This window comes from Mustela lutreola, chromosome 10 (assembly GCF_030435805.1).
Source record: "Mustela lutreola isolate mMusLut2 chromosome 10, mMusLut2.pri, whole genome shotgun sequence".
Taxonomy (NCBI): Eukaryota; Metazoa; Chordata; class Mammalia; order Carnivora; family Mustelidae; genus Mustela; species Mustela lutreola.
The window spans coordinates 10,470,523-10,486,707 of NC_081299.1; the positions used below are offsets into that span (position 1 = coordinate 10,470,523).

Here is a 16,185-nt window from a genome sequence, read left to right on the forward strand (position 1 = left end):
TCTGTATTTTAGGTGTTTCCTTCCGACGACTTCCCCTCCGGGAGGCACAGTTCCTTCTTCATTCTATCTCAGGTTAATCTCCTGATTTGTCTCCACTGCAAATACCGTGCTCCACACCACCGGCCTCCCTGCTCTAGCTCAGTCTCCGTAAGGCAGTTCATCCTTGCTTCTACCCCTTCCCTGATGCAGTGCCGTAGTGAGCCCCTCAGAAGAGATGTCTACCCCAGCCTGTGAATGTGACCTTATTTGGAAAGAGGTTCTCTGCAGATGTAGTTAAAATAAAGATCTCAAGATCATCCTGGACAAGTGTCTTGTAAGAGAAGGGAAGGAACACAGAGCAGACAAGGCCAGTGGACAACGGTGAGTGGAACGATGTGTCCGCAAGCCAAGGGATGCCAGGGCTCGCTGGCGACACTGGAAGCTGGAGGCAAGGAAGGTTTCTTCCCTAGAGCCCTCAATTTCAAGCTTTTGGCCTCCAGATCTGGGAGACAATATATTTCTGTTGTTTTAGGCCACCTGGTTTGTGGTACTTTGTTACCCTTCAGAGAAAACCCAGACTCCTGCTTGGGCCTCTTGCCCTGGCCCCTGGCCTGCTTCAACTTCACCTCCCAGCCCTCTCACCATGGCAGCCCTTTGCTGCCTCAGGACCTTTGCATCTGCTGTTCCTCCTGCCTGCACATTCTTCCTCACTCTTGGCCTGTATGGCTTCTCCATCCTTCAGTAGGACCAGCCTTCTCAGACCACACCACCCACAGCAGAGCTCCCCAGGAATTCCTGGCTGTTTCCCACACACCCTGACCTCAGTGTATATTTATGAGACTGACGTGCTACCTACTGCACTAACAAGGCACCTGTCAGCGTATATTTAAATAATTAATTTGTTCTGTATCTCCCTTGGTCCAACACAGTGTCCACCAGAACAAAGACTGGTTATCTGGCTGACCGAGGCTCCCAGCAGCTGGCCCAGTGCCCAGCACACAGTCAGCCCATAGGAAGATTTTGCTGAGTAAACAAATATAAGGCTTTCTATTAATAAGGCTGTAGTAGAGTCCTGCTCTTCTCATTCTTGACCCACAGGATGATATGTTGTTTTAAAACAATTATTTGCAGGGCACCTGGGTGGCTCAGCTAGTTAAGCAACGAACTGCCTTCAGCTCAGGTCATGTTCCTGGAGTCCCGGGATTGAGTCCCGCATCAGGCTTCCTGCTTGGTAGGGTGTCTGTTTCTCCCTCTGACCTGTCCCCTCTCATGTTCTCTCTCATTCTCTTGCTCTCAAATAAATAAATAAGTAAATCTTTAAAAGAAAAAAAAAACAATATTTGCAGATACTGTGATCTCATTAGTTTTGTGTGGCAAAATTAAACCATTTGTATTCTAGGGGAGACCCCACTGTCACCCCAATAAATCATTTTTATGAGCCTATCTCTGAGATGTGATCATTTAGAACTGAAACCAGCTGCTCCTAAGAATAGTGAGTTCTCCATCCACGGAGGCATGCAAATTTCCACATTTACTTACCCATCTGATCTTCACAATTTCCAAGAGCCCTGTGGAGTCCTTAGGGTCCTGCCCTCTGGCCCCCCTGCTTCTTGCCGAGCAACCTAACTCTTCTCCCTTTTCTGGGCAACCTGTTGAGCTTTTTCTCAATAAGACAAAGTCCACCTGAGAAGGCTGCATGCTTCTGTCTGTTCACCCGTAGAATTTTACAGCATGAGAGTTTATCAGTCCTTAATGTATATTTAGTGACAGGCTTGGCTAATCTTTCATCTAATTACACTCATTAACATTTAAATATATAATCATTAATATATCTGGGCATGGCGGTCTGAATATTTTATAGAGGTCTTAATTACAGTAGACTTCCAGTCTTGCCATAAAACTTGTGTGCCCCGCCAACAAAGGGGTGGTGTCAGGTAGCCTGGGGCCCTGGGCAGGCTGGTGGCAAGAACCTGTCATTGCAGGGACTTGCCAGACTGGGACTGCGGGGTCCCTGTCTCCAGCTGCACCTTGGAAGCAGGGGTCGAAGGTTAGAGAGGACGAAATTTGTTCTTGTGATTTCTTGCTACCGCACCTCTGCTGCAATCACGTTCCTCCTAGAGGGGGGGTAGTTCAGACACTAAAGCGAAGCTTTAAAAAACAAACAAACAAACAACAACAAAAAAAAACCAATTTCTGCTGCCGAGGTGTTAGGGAGTCAACTAAAAAGCACCCCTTTCTTCCTCTGCCAACTTGGAAGGCCATTGCAAAGGGGCTCCCAAGAGCCCCTTCACTCCCAAGTGAATGAGGATCAGAATGCATTTCGTGACTGCAAAAGCCAATCTGAGGAGGTAGCCCAGATCTGTGGCCACGTGGCTGGTTAACACTTCATGGCAGAAATAGACAGGTGCATGCCCACAGACAGCACAGGTGGGCACCTGCCGGCCCCCAGACATCATCCCTCATGGTGACAGCTGTTTTGTCCCTCTGAAGGTCCCTGTGGATTATGAAGCTTATCTTCAGACACATCTTTTAATACACCTGTAGCCCAGAGAACACGGAGTCTCTGAGAGGTTCGTGGTTTCCCAGCGGTACCTGGCTGGAGAGAGGCATGGAAAGATCCAATGTCCTGCTGTGACTGTGACTCGTGTTTTCCCAGCGGCTGCCCTGGGTCTGTGAGGTGACCCAAATAGGCCCCCCAGGGAGGACAGAGGCCTGAGGTTTGCAGGAGAGAGAGAAGGAAGGTCTCCTGGGATGGGGCCACCAGGCTGCAGTCCTCCCACAGCCAAGGTCAGCATCCATGCCGTCCCGGGCACTGCCCACCTGGACACACTCAGGGGCAGGGACTCCGAGCCAGAGGACCTAGGCCCCATCCTGCCTCCACCGCTTATCAGCTGGTTGTCAGCCAAACCAATCTGCCTCAGTTTCCTTACTTGCCCGCTGGGATCGCTGATGGTAACTGCCTCACAGGATTGCTATAAGGGAGAATGTAGTGACAACTTATAAGGCAGAGCAATACCTGATCCCTAGAAAAACACGCGGGAAGTATTAACCACGGTTACCATTGGGATCATGGCGTTCATCAGAGCCTCACATGGACCTTCCTTGGTCAAGCCTGACCTGGGCACCTTCATGGAAGTCTCCGCCTCAGTCCTCTGCCCAGGGCTACATGGAAGGCACCGCCTTTGCCTGTGCAGGACGGAGCTGGACTTTGAATCTGAGACCACCCCACGTTCCCACGTTCGTGCTCCTTCCCCAGCCCCCAGGGTGCTGCGGGATTCACGGTGAGGCGGCTGCTCCCCTTGCCCACACCCGGACCCGCCCATCTCGTGCGGTGTCCCCTGCTGGCATGGAGGCCGCCTACCCCCCAGGGGATCAGAGCTGATATTTACCAAGCGCTCCCCCCACATTGGACTCCGTTTCAAGTGCGACAGATGTGGAAAACCAGCCCGAGGAGGAAGACGCTGTTTCTAAAGCGTTTTCTTAAAGTGACACGTATGTGGAGAAAAGGGCAAGTTCACAGCTCGGCCAAGTGTCACAGACTGAACCCATGTGTATGACAGCAGCACCCAGATCCAGAAGTCGTCCATCAGTAGCTTCCTCTCACCACGCGGATTCGTTTTGCCTTCTTTCCCTGCTATCCGGGGAGTCCTGCCGTGTACAGGCTCTCACGTCGGGCGTTCTGGGCTTGACGGTCATCGTGTTGTGTGTGGCCGTTGTCATCTGCTGGTTCTCATGAGGGTGAGCTGTCCACCTCCCCGAGGGACCCTGATGGGTGCGGCCCTCCTGCCGGAGATTGGTCACGTGGTTTCCAGTCTGGAGCTTTTACAGAGGGTGCTGTTGTGAATTTTCTAGTGCAGGTCCTTGGGGAGCCGGGACGCGGGCTTGTCGGACATGCGCGTTGGGAGGGGCTATTTTTAACCCTCTTGTACAGATGTGAGAAACCAGAACGATAGGACCTGCTCCGGGCCACACCTCTAGTGAGTAGCAAAACTGGATTTATACCCAGACAGCCTGGCTCCAGGATCCACATTCTGGAGAGGTCTACGGCCCGTCTCCTGAACGTGCCTAGGAAGAGGCTGACCATAGCCACCAACTTCCCACCTTCATTTGACCCTGAGTAGCTGTGCTGCATCTCTGTTGACGAGACGCCAGGTGGGACCAGTTTCCAAAACACTGGGCTTCCAGGGTAGCCTCCTGGGTGTTCCAGAGCCCTTGATGGACCATCCTGAGAATATGACACCAAAGCCCAGAGAGGGTGTATGGGTCCCCAAGGCCACACAGCACACTGCCTTGCTTCCCTGTTTGGTGGCTGTTCTGCACCACATGCCTCCTCCTCCTCCTCTCTGGGCTGTTGTCTTGGCTGAGAATGACCTCACACACCAACGTGAGCTGTTTAAAAATAGTCCTCATGTGGGGCATGAGACCCACGGCTCATGCTGCATTTCCAGAAATCTCTGCTCCCTCCCTGCTCCTGGGTCTAGGGAATGTCAGTGTTCCGGGCCCATCCCTTGGCACTATTTTTAGTGGTGATTCGGAGGAAGGAGGACATTTCCTGGACTCGCCTTTGGAGGTTGGAAAACAAATACCACCCCCTCCCTGCCTCAGCCCTCCCATTTCCCTCCGCAGGAAGTGGGGGGCCTGGCTCCCTGGGCCCCCGCCGTCCTCTGGGCTTCCAGGTGAGCTCTGAGCATTCGGGAGCTGAGAGATGGGTGGCAGTGATGGCAGGTCCCCGCCCCCAGCTAGGGCCTCCCCCTCCCCCGCGCCCCCCATAGCACTTCTGACTCTACCCTTGCAGGTGTCTCCTGCCCTCCTGGGGCCTGGCCTCGCCCTTCCTATCTAAGGTTTTCCCGCCGGGAGCCTAAGACAGATTCCTGAGACGGATAAAGGCCATGCACCCTTCTTCCCATGACCACCCTGCCCAGGCTCCCAGACAGCATTCCAGCCAGCGGTCTTTAAAGGCGCTACTCCAGCTCTCTGACAGGGTGCCCATTCCCTCCCGAGACTATCCCGTCAGCTCTGAGACGGCTGTTGCATTGTCACTCAGAATGGGAAACCCAGCCAAGCAGTCAGGAATACCCGGAGCTTCTGCTCCCCTCTGCCAGCCAGTGCCGTAGAATGAGGTAGAAACTATTATCCCGGGGCGCCTGGGTGGTTCAGTGGGTTAAAGCCTCTGCCTTCGGCTCAGGTCATGATCCCGGGGTCCTGGGATCGAGTCCCGCATCGGGCTCTCTGCTCAGCATGGAGCCTGCTTCCTCCTCTCTCTCTCTCTCTCTGCCTGCCTCTCTGCCTACTTGTAATCTCTGCTTGTCAAATAAATTAATAAATAATATTTAAAAAAAAAAGAAACTATTGACCCACTTTCTGCAGGAGGGGAAATGCACAGAGAGGTTAAGGAACTTACCCAAAGTCACACAGCTAGTGAATAATGGAGCTGGGCTTCAAAGCCAGGTTTCTGCCCACAGAGCCCGGTCCCTGCTGCCGTTGTCCTTGGTCTCACCCCGTGGAGCTGCAGGGGGGCCTGCATCTCTCCTGGGGTGCCCCTTCTGTAGATGGTGGCAGTGGTCCAGCACCCACACAAGGCCCACAGTCATGGTTGGGTATTACAATTAATTGCCAATATTGAAAAATAAAGAGGTGTTTATAAGGCATAAAAATTATGACAAGGTAGATTTTGGAGTTCTCTGGAAAAGTTGGAAGGTGTGGCAGTGCGGGTCCCATTCAGAACTGGAGTGGTTGCTCCCGCTGGCCGGTATACCCTCTAGGTCCGCACCTGCGCTTAAGCTCTCGCGATGGGTCCTAGCAGGGCCCTGTGTGCAGCTGCGCGCTCTGCTCTGGGAACGGTGGTTCTCTCTTGAGCCCCGAAGCTAGAGAACCCAGGAGGGGGGAGGTAGCTTGAGATCTTTGTGCCTTCGTCACCCTTTTCAAGCCCCCAAGTCCCATATCCCCCCCTACTTCATCTGTGTGGGTCATCCCTTATCCCGGCTACTGGAAATGTGGTCAGATGGGGCCCTGGCCCTGCCTTCAGGAGAATTACAGGCTGGTCTAGAAGGCTGGGCGGCCCTGAGCTGACCGTCTGGTGCAGGTTCCCAAAGGGCTGAGCTGAGGTAGCGCCAGGCATCCACACCCCAGACAGAGGTGTGGGCTCTGAGCTGTGGAAACCCAGGAAGAAGCTTCGTCGGATTCTGACAGGGAGAGAAGGCTGGGAAGCCCTCTCAGAAAGGCAGGCGTGCTTAAGTGACCGTTCTCCTCGATAGACACAGAACACGTGGTGTTAGATGGTGGGGAGCTCCAAGGGGAATGGACGGGGGGGAGGGGGGGTCCAGGGACAGCGTCGCTGAGAAAGTGACATTTGAGGAAGGAGCGTATCTGCATGAGGAGCCAAAGGGCAGCAGTGGGATGCATATGGGAGGAAGTCAGAGAGGCAGGGGGCGGGGATGACAAACACGCATCTCTTCTAGACCATTCTAGGGACTCTGTGCTCGCCCTTGAGATGGCAGCCACTGGAGAGGAGCGGATCAGTCATGATCTGATTTGCATCCGAGGGGACCATGCCCTGCTGAGCTGGCAGAGCCCGCAGTGTTGTGAGACCAGTTCAGGAGGCCACTGCATGACGCAGACTCGGGATGGTGGCGACAGGACCGGGGTGGTGACTGAGGAGTGGCAAGAAGTGGCCAGAGTCTGGTCACGTGTTGAAGGTAGAGCTGACGTGACTTGTTGAGGAATTGGGGGTAGGGCATGAGAGAAGTAGAGTTAAGGAAGATTCTGGAGTTTGGGGCCAGAGGAACTGAAGACAAAGTCACTGCATTGGGTTTGAGGGGATATATTGGGTGGAGCAGGGGGTTGGGGGCTGGTTGGGTCTGCCTTTTGGACGTGCTGAGTTGGAGGTGCTGTTTGACCCCCGTGAGAGGTGTGGGGAGGCCCTGGGCTCTGAGTGGGGTGCAGGGCAGGGGGGCCGGGCTGGAGACCGCCCGTTGGGATGGCACAGCGCAGGGCTGAAGCTAAAGCTAGGAGGCCAGACAAGCCACCAGGAGACAGGAAAGAGGGCAGGTTTCTCAGATCTCGAGGCCCCCTCCTCAGAGAGATCAGCAGAGACCCAGATGGAACAGCCAGAAACGTGAGAAGAAACCAGGAGCAGGGGGCTGGGAGGGCACACGGAGGCATCACCTGTGCCGGTAAGAGTGTGACAGTCGGGCCTGTGGGGCTCACAGCACAGAGGTGACCTTGAGAAGAACAAGTAAGGGACAAGTTCGAGGGGTCCCAGGGAGGGTGGGAAGAGAGAAATGAGGCACGTGGTGCACAACCCTTCTTAAGAGCTTTTGCCCCAAAAGGAAAAGGAAATGGAATGAGAGCTGGAGAGCAACATGGGCTCAGTTTCCCGTGAAAGATGGGAGACAGAATTGCACGTTTACGTGACACTGGGGGAAATCCCGTGGAAGGCATGGGGCAGGAGCAGGGAATGTGGATAGTCAGAGCAGGCTCAGTTTCCCACACCTCCCGACCTAGGTGGCCTCCTTGAGGTGAAGGAAGGTGCAGTCTGAATCAGGGGAGCCCCAGGGGAGAAGCAGATCCCCTCGCTCCTAGACCCTGGGTCTTGCCTGTGCTGGAAGCACGGTGTCTGGAGTCTGTCCCCAGCTGTGATACTCTGGGGCTCTGGGTCAGCCAAAGCTGTGGTCCATTTGAGTCTCCTTATGTCTTCTGTGGGGTGCGACCAGAGCAACGTGTAGTGGCTGTGGACACTGAGCACAGCGCCCAAGGCAGTTTGGTGAGAGCCGTAGCCTTTTTGCAATTAGCCCTGAGGGCACCACGGCTCGGCAGGCCTGTCAGGAGGCACAAGGGAAATCAGCCTGCTGTCAAGCCCAGGGAAGGCCGGGGGAGGTGCGCAAAGGAAAGCAGAATTATCTCTGCCCCCAGGATGCAGGAATATATTGGACGCTGCTCCGTGATGGCCATGGAACAGGTCCCCATGGTCCCCCGGGATATCCACCTTTTTGTCACTCAAGAGTCAGTCGGTTGCTATTTACTGAGTACTTACTATGTGCCAGGGCCCGTCCTAATGCTGGCGACACAATGGTGAGCAAGGCAGGCTGGGTCCCTGCCCCCAAGGACTTTCTGCTGCCAGTCACAGCTGGACATAAAAATCTATAAGTAAACCCAGGAACCTTCATTTATCTTGGACCAAATGGAGGGAAGATTAGCTCTCTCGCCTTGGAGTGTGCAAATAGGAGTTTGTTTGCCGCTATCTCATACGTAAATGGGCTGGTTTCCTGCCAGCTGAGAGGACTGCTTCTCTCTTTTGGTTAAATGGGGTTGACTTTGATTCCATAGGGTGCATTGGTATTGGCACGGCTTTGCCCAGACGAGGCTTGCCCAGCTGTTGTCAAACACGCCAGCTCTGATCACTCATCTCTGATCAGTCCCATACAAGGCCGGGCAAATCTGATTTTCCCTCCTGTGCCATAGCAGACATCTCTAATCAAGCCAGGCTCCTACAGTGCATGGTTGATTAGTCATGTCTGCATGGTCATAGTATTGGAAATTGAGACTCTGTATTCAGATGTATCCAGATGTGTACCCTTCCTACTCCAGGTGGGAGGTTGCAGAGGTCATGCTGCCAAACTCTAGGCTGCACTTGGAGAGAGCAGCTTGGGGATTATGGAAAGATCATGGACCTGAATATCGGAGTCCTGGAGTTGAGTGCCAATGCTACTACCACTCATTGGCTGAGCTGGCCAGTTAATCCACTTCTCCTGTTGGTGAGAAGAAAAAGGAAGTTTCTGTTCATGAGAAACAGAGTCAGAACCCAGGTCACATGGCCAAGGGCATGTCTGACCAGGCCTGGCTGAGCAGGTGTGGTTTGGTCACACACACACTTCCCCAAGTGCCTCCTGACAGAGAAGAGACCGCATCTCTTCCGTACCTGTTCTGAACTCACCTTGCTCAGCTTTCGAACAGAAGAACAAAAGTAAACCTGGCTCTGCCTGTCCTGGGGCCATAAGTGTGTGGGCCCTTTACCTGCTTCCCTGCCCTGGGCCTCTTCTCTGGGTGCTTTTCCCAGAATCCAGGCTGTTGGTCAAGTCAACCAGTGTTTTTTGAGGCCTCCTGGGGCATGGGAGCGACGGGGAACAAGGAGATGGGGGGAGATGCTAACATTTGATGAGAACCTGCTGTATTCAGATGCTGAGTCATGTCACGTAGAGCCTTGCAAGGTAGAGGTTACCACCCTCCGCTTAACAGCGGAGAGAACGCCCAGAGAAGTTACCTGCAGGGCTGGACTGAAATCCAGGGCTCTGCTCTGTGAATCGGAAACTGTGTCTTTCTTTTTTTTCTTTTTTGTTTTTATTTTGGAGGGAGAGCGCACGGGGGTGCGGCGGGGGCGGCGGGGCCTCGGGCAGGCAGAGGGAGAGAGAGAAAATCCCAAGCCCCGATGCGGGGCTCTATCTCACAACTCTGAGATCATGACCTGAGCCCAAATCAAGAGTCAGACGTTTCACCAATGGCACCAGCCAGTCGCCCCCTGAAGCTCTGTCTTTCTGGCGTTCTCCCCACATGCTCATGGTCCGCACCTGACCGTTCACCCCGGACACCGCTGACCGTTCACCCCGGACACCGCTGACCGTTCCGTATCGGGCAGGAGTGAGTGCATTTCCAGGCCTCTTTCTGCAGATGCAGAAAAGGTTTAGTTAAAGACTCCAGAGCTGAGCTTTTCACACAACCACGTTGGCCTAAGAATCAGGAGACCTGGGCTGCTCGCTCTGTGATACTGGCCATCCTCTCTCCCTCTCTGGGCCTCCACTTCCCCCTCTGTAAAGGGAAGTTGAGCTGAAAGAGCTTTTATTTTATTTTTGAATTTTTTAGTTATTTTTCTAATCCGGGTATAGCTGATGGTACATAAGTTTCAGGTGTACAAAGCAGTGAGTCAACAAGTCTCATCGTGCTGTGCTCCCCACGAGCATAGCTTCCATCTCTCACCACGCAGCGCTGTCACGATACTGTTGACTATATTCCCCAAGCGGCGGCGTTAATGCCCGTGACCTGTTTGGAAGAGCATTTTGGTGGGTGTTTTTCCAGAGTGGTTTGCTAGGCTCTTTGGGCTCCTCTCTGCCCACCCCTCCTTTCCCAGACTCGTGGATGCCAAAGGCTCAGCCGGAGAAGAAGGTTGAAGGGGAAAGACAGCCCCCCCTGCTGGCGGTGGCTGGGATGGTCCTGCATGGGCTGAGGTCTAACTGCCCCTGCCCTCCACCACCCCTCCCCACCGCAGAGCCCTTTTGTCCAGAGGAATTCACCAGGCTGGACATTTTCCTACGGTCTCCTGGTTTGCGACCATCCAGAACCAGGCCTGCAGTCTCCTGAGGTCAGACGAATGGGAAGTCTGACAGTGTGGAATGAGACCGTGTCTTGGGCAGGCTGAAGATCCTACAAGCCGTGGGGTGACAGGGGTGGGGGTGGGGTGGGATTCCTTAAGAGCTGCCGACTTGCACGCATGCGTGTTTCCTCCTTCCAGCAGCCACAGAGCAGTCATGGGGTGCGCACAAGAATGTTACGCTGCCTTTAATGGAAACCTCCGAAGGCCCCCTTGGGACTGTTAGACAGCTGCAGAAACAGCGCCGGGTAGCAGGAGTAACTAGTGTGGATTTTTGGATCTCCGGTGGTTTTGTGGATCGATGCAGGTTCTGCTGTTTCCAGTGATGTGCCTCCACAATGGGATGGGGAAGGAGTGTGAGGGGTTCAAGGTCACATGTCAGGGATGCAAGTCCAGGGTCCGATCCTGGAGCCATGAGGGTCTTGGTGAGGAAGTAAACCCTTTGAACCTCAATTTCCTCCTCCATTAGGCAGGTGCCCCCCCCCACACCCAACACACACACACACACACACACAAGTTCCCAAGCAACAGATGAGGCCAACAGGACTAGAGGAGGTTGGTTGGGGGTGGGTGATTCTGGAAGCCACAGAGCAGCAGAGTGGGAGGGAAGGTGGATTGGTGCTGGGGCCAGTGGGAATACTGCCACCCACTACCTGAGCAGTGTCCTCAGTCTCCCTGGATGCCTCCTTTCTCGTCCTATAACATGGAAAGAATTCATACAGTGGCTGCAACAGTTGAGTGACAAAAACGCATCAGGGCTTAGAGCAGTGCCCGGTGCACGGGAGTTGTAACATCTAGGAAATCGAGGTTTGGGGGAGGCTAGTGACTTGCTCAGGGGCTCAGAGCCGGGGACAGAACCCAGACCCTCAGACTCCACACTGATGCCCATCCTGCCCCACTGTGTGGCGTTGGTCTGGGCCATGGATGCATCTGGGGGGGATCAGTGGTAGAGGTGATGCCTCCTGGACCCGCGGAAGCCAGAGGAAGTTCGCAGAGTTGAGCACACTCATGCTGGGGGTCTGGGCTGAGACTCAGAGAGTGGAAGCCAGGGAACCTGGTCCCTCACTCCCCAGTGAGGTTCTCTGTGTATGCACTGCCTTGGTGGGTAAGTAGAAATCCGCTCCTGCTCAAACATGCCCTCTAAAATCCCTTACCCTCTAGGTGCCCAGAGGCTCAAAAGCCAACAATTCTCCTGTCCGGTTCCCTCGCATGTGGGCCAACACGTCCCTTCACCAGCGCGTTGGAGCTGAGGGTCTGCTTTCCCCACGGGGGCACTGAGGGGGAACTGTAGAGACCCCCTTGCTTTCTGCTCCTCGCCCTCCCAGAAGTGCATTTGCAGGAGCTAAACTGGGGCTCACGCTGCACCCCCCCACCCCTGCCCCACGTTCGTGAGGGGCTGCAGCACTCTGAGCCGGGAAAGGAGGAAAGGGCCACTGCAAAAGCTTGAGACGAGTGACCTCCCCAGAGCAGCTCCCGTCTTCGTGGGCCCTCAACGGGAACCCTGGTCACAGCCCCCCTGTGTCTCATGCAGGCATACGGCCTCCTGATAATTAGCAAAATAAGTCCCTCCCTGTGCGCCCGTTTTCCCACCCTCAGAGTCCCCACATTCCCAGGAGCTGAGCTGGTCTCCCTCCATGATCCCGCAGGGCCCGCTGGGCGTGACATCACCCGTCACCATGGCAGTGGTTCCGGCGGCCTGGCTGCTGGAATGGGACACGCCTGGGTGACGCTGGATGGCTGGGAAGGTGGATGGAGCTGGGGAGTCTGGGGCCGAGTCAGGAGGCTGGTTAGAGAGAGGGAGGTTCATGCCTCGCAGACCTCGTCTTGCTTTAGCAGCATTTGGAGAACGTCAGGAAGGGTGTTGAAGGAGAGCGGAGGAAGGAGGCACCCCGCTGCATATTTTCCATACTTGCATAAATTAGTTTAAATTACTTCTAGGGGACCCACCATGCTGAGTTGTAATGCCATTGCCGCCCATCAGGGAGCCCCCTGTCGGACGACCCAGCTTCTGGAGACTTGGGGCAGTCAGGCTCCGCTGGGGTGCAGACACACACATTCCCACCTCAAGCCAATGTAGGGGCCCCCAGGTGCCTGCTCCCAGGTCCTACATCTCCGTGGAGTTTTCTTGACCGGTTATGGACGTGTGTCCTTCTGAAAAGCTGTGGTAGATCACACAGCAACTTCTTTGTTTACACTGTGGTTCTAGAAGTTCCTTATCTTCGTCTTTAAGGGATCTGCACTCGGCATTCATTCCCAGAGAGTCAGCTTTTCATGTTTTTTTCAGTGCTCAGCCTGGTGGGGTCCAGCCCAGAATTCATAGAGCAAGAATTTCCAGGGAGAGCTCATGTGAAGGAACCGTGGAGCAGAAGCTTTCATGGTGGGGTGAAGGCACTTCTCAGAGCCTACCTTGATGTGTCTACTAGGAATGTGTTGGGGTACATGAAATGGGAAATCCCAGAAATAGTGAGGTTTAATTTTCTATTATAAGGAATCCCGGCCCAAATGATACCATCAGAGATCCAACCCCTTCTGTCTGTCTGTCTGCTCCCATTCTCAGCTTGTGTCTTCATTCTTGTATTCACAAAAGGGCTGCTGTGCCTCAGGACATCATGTCTGTGTTCCCAGTAGGAAGAAGACGAAAGGGCAAAAGGGAATAATTACTGCTAGTGTACTATGCTATGATCTTTTACTAAAAAGAAAACAGGGGGGCTCCTGGGTGGCTCAGTCGGTTAAGCAGCTGCCTTCGGCTCAGGTCATGATTCCAGGGTCCTGGGATTGAGTCCCATGTCGGGCTCCCTGCTCAGCAGAGAGCCTGCTTCTCTCTCTCTTCTTTCTCTCTCTCTCTGCCTGCCACTCTGCTTACTTGTGCTCTCTCTCTGTTGGATAAATAAATAAAAACCTTCAAAAGGGGGGGGGGGGGGGGGTGGGACAGGGGAGGGGCACCTAGATGGCTCAGTTGGTTAAGGTCCAGTTCGAATTTGGCTCAAGTCATGATCTCGGGGTCATGAGATCAAGCCCCACATTGGGCTCCACGCGAACCCTGCTTGGAATTCTCTCTTTCCCTCTGCTCCTCCCCCACCCCACCCCTACCGCTCCAGCACGGTCTCTCAAGAAAAGGGAAAAAAAAAAAAGGAAAGAAAAAAAGAAAAGGGAGGATTTCCCAAAGACCCCTGTGTACACCTTAGTGGCCAAAATTGGACACATGCCCCCTCTAGCCGCAAGGGAGCTTGGGGTGTTGAGTGTTTTAGCTGGGCACAAACAAAATTGGGGTCCTCTTGGTAAGGAGCAGGGTGGGTGGCGTCTAGGGTGTGTAGGGAGGGGTTTGTCTTCTCCATCGCCCTGCTGACCCCTCAAGAGTGGGACTGTGTCTTGTTATTTCCTGCCCCCGGACAGCAGCAGGCATGGATCCCGGCACACAGAAGGGGCTGGGTCAGCAGTTTGGGGGAGCTCTCGGTTTCCTCTCAGGGAGGAGCTACCAGTCTGAAGGCGGAAGTCCGGCCCCTGCTCTCGGGAGCCCCCATCCGGCTGGGGGAGGTATGGCCTCCTGCCCCGCCACTGAGGCCACCCGCACACAGAGACACACGCACTCGCAGGGCTCCGCTGAAGGACAGAATGGGGGTTCGTGCGGCTGCACACGCGGGTGCTGCAGGGATGGACCCGTGGGGATTCATGGAGGCCAGCAAGAGGCTGCCACGCTGCCCCTCTCCAAGGCCATGTGGCAAAAGTGAAGGGAGGCCCCGCCGTGCTTTGGAGGGAAGGGGCAGCAGCCCCCCCAGAGCCTCCTGCTGCCAAGAGCAAAGTCTGGAATTTGGTGTTTGTCCTGATAAGGCAAATGAAGGAGACAAATCAGAGCCCAAGGGGGATTCATTTCTAACCAAAAGACGGAGGCATGGCTTCCTCTGCCTGCTGTAGGGCCCAGGCGTGCTCCCCGGGGAAGGCCATGACACCTGCTCAGCTGCTCCCCTGAGATGGAGGGTCCCACCCAAGGCTCCCCTGGAAGCCCCCATGGTGACTTTGCTCAGATCAGCTGCCCACCCCCGCAGTCCCCCACCCCTCGGAACCACTCCCCTCAACAGTCTGAAACCCGCCGGAGTCCTGGCCAAGTCGGAGCCAGCTCTGCCATTTGTTGGCTGTGTGGCCTCAGTTTGCTCCCCTATGAAATGGGATAATAAAAATACCCACCCACCCCCACCTCTGTCACTGGAGTGCGGCCAGGATCTAGGATCTAGTGACAGACTGCAGATGGAAATTTCCAAGTTCTCGGTGACACCTGTGCCTGGGCTCTCCTGTGAGATGCCTTCTGACCCACTTACGTCTTTAGATGTTGGGTTTTCTTAAAGAGAAGCTCACTGGGAATGCAGTCACGCTGTTTAGGGTCCAGGGCCCAAAACTAGCCCAACCCTCCCCGGGGCCACCCCCTGCCTGACAGAAGCCACAGCAGATGAGCTCTTGCTCCATGGCCTCCACTGTCCCTGTCCCGTAGTCACAGCCCTGCAGCCTGGAATTCCGGTCCCACTGAGCTAAGCTACCGTGAAGAGGACAGAGGACGGGTCCGGCTGCAGGGGGACAGGTTGAGAGCTGGAATGTAAAGGCCTGCGCAAGACTCGGGGCCCCCACTGCATGGGTGGCCCCGTGGCCCCAGCTGCCCTGCCTGTGCCCTGTTCTACCCAGGCTGCAGGGAGGCAGGCAAAGGGCAAGAGGACGAAGCAGGCCCCTCAGGGCCAGAAGGACATCAGCTCCTGTCGGACACCGGGCCGGGAGCCCAGGGGCCTTGGTCCTTATGTCACACCTGGTGGCTCCGACTCTCCCACTGGCAGGCTGAGTTTGTGGGGTAGATGTTCAGGATGAGGAGGGATGGCACAGCCATGGCCTGCCGCATATCACTGCCCTCAGCTCGCTGTGGGCCCGGACCCCATTTGGACATTCTCTATAAGGGCAGCATAGTGTAGGGTCGGCTGTGTGGGCTTTGGGGTCAGACATAGCTGTGTGACTTCGGGAAAATGACCTAACTACTCTGTGCCTTCTCACACAAAAGGCTTCCTCAGTGTTCTCTCCACGGAGAGAACAGAATTCTGGGGCCTGTGGGAAAAGGCACTGAGGCCCACCCTGGAGCCAGAGCCCACCATAGACTCAGCAGCGCCATTCGCTGAAGAGCGGGGGTGTCCAGGGCACAAGGAGAGAGAGTCTGCCATCAGCAAAAGGCACACTGCCTGCCAGGCAGCTGCTTGGGGCTTGTGGCCCTGCGTGGGATGTGTGTGTGTGTGTGTGTGAGAGAGAGAGACAGCTTTAAGATATAATTCACATATCATACAGTTCACCCATTTACAATGTACAGTTCAGTAGTTTTTAGTCTAGTCACAGATTGTATGTCCATTGCCACAGTCACTATTAGGACATTTTTTTGAGGTCAGGAAGAAACCCCATGCCCTCCAGCCACCACCCCTCTAGCCACGTGTCCCTGTCAGCCTCCACCCCCCAGCCCTGGGCCACCATGAGTCTACTTCCTGACTCCTTAGTCTTCCCTACTGTGGACTGTTCATAGTCTGTGGAATCACACAGTATATGACTGGCTCCTTTCATGTAGCATGTTTTCAGGGTTCACCCATGGTGCAGCATAAAGTGGTGCTTATTTTTTTTTTTAAGATTTTATTTATTTGACACAGAGAGAGAGAGAGATCACAGGGAGGCAGAGGGGGAAGCAGGCTCCCTGCTGAGCAGAGAGCCTGATGCAGGGCTTGATCCCAGGACCCTGAAATCATGACCTAAGCTGAAGGCAGAGGCTTAACCCACTGAGCCTCCCAGTGCTTCTTTTTATTACCAAATAACGTTCCGTTATATGGCTCTAC

The 16,185-nt window shown here is 54.7% G+C and overlaps 1 protein-coding gene across 6 annotated transcripts in view; it reads left to right on the plus strand.

Annotated features, from left to right (window-relative positions):
• Window positions 1–16,185, plus strand: part of KAZN (kazrin, periplakin interacting protein) — a 1,030,689-nt gene that overhangs the window by 957,519 nt on the left and 56,985 nt on the right. The gene's annotated exons all lie outside the window — the stretch shown is intronic.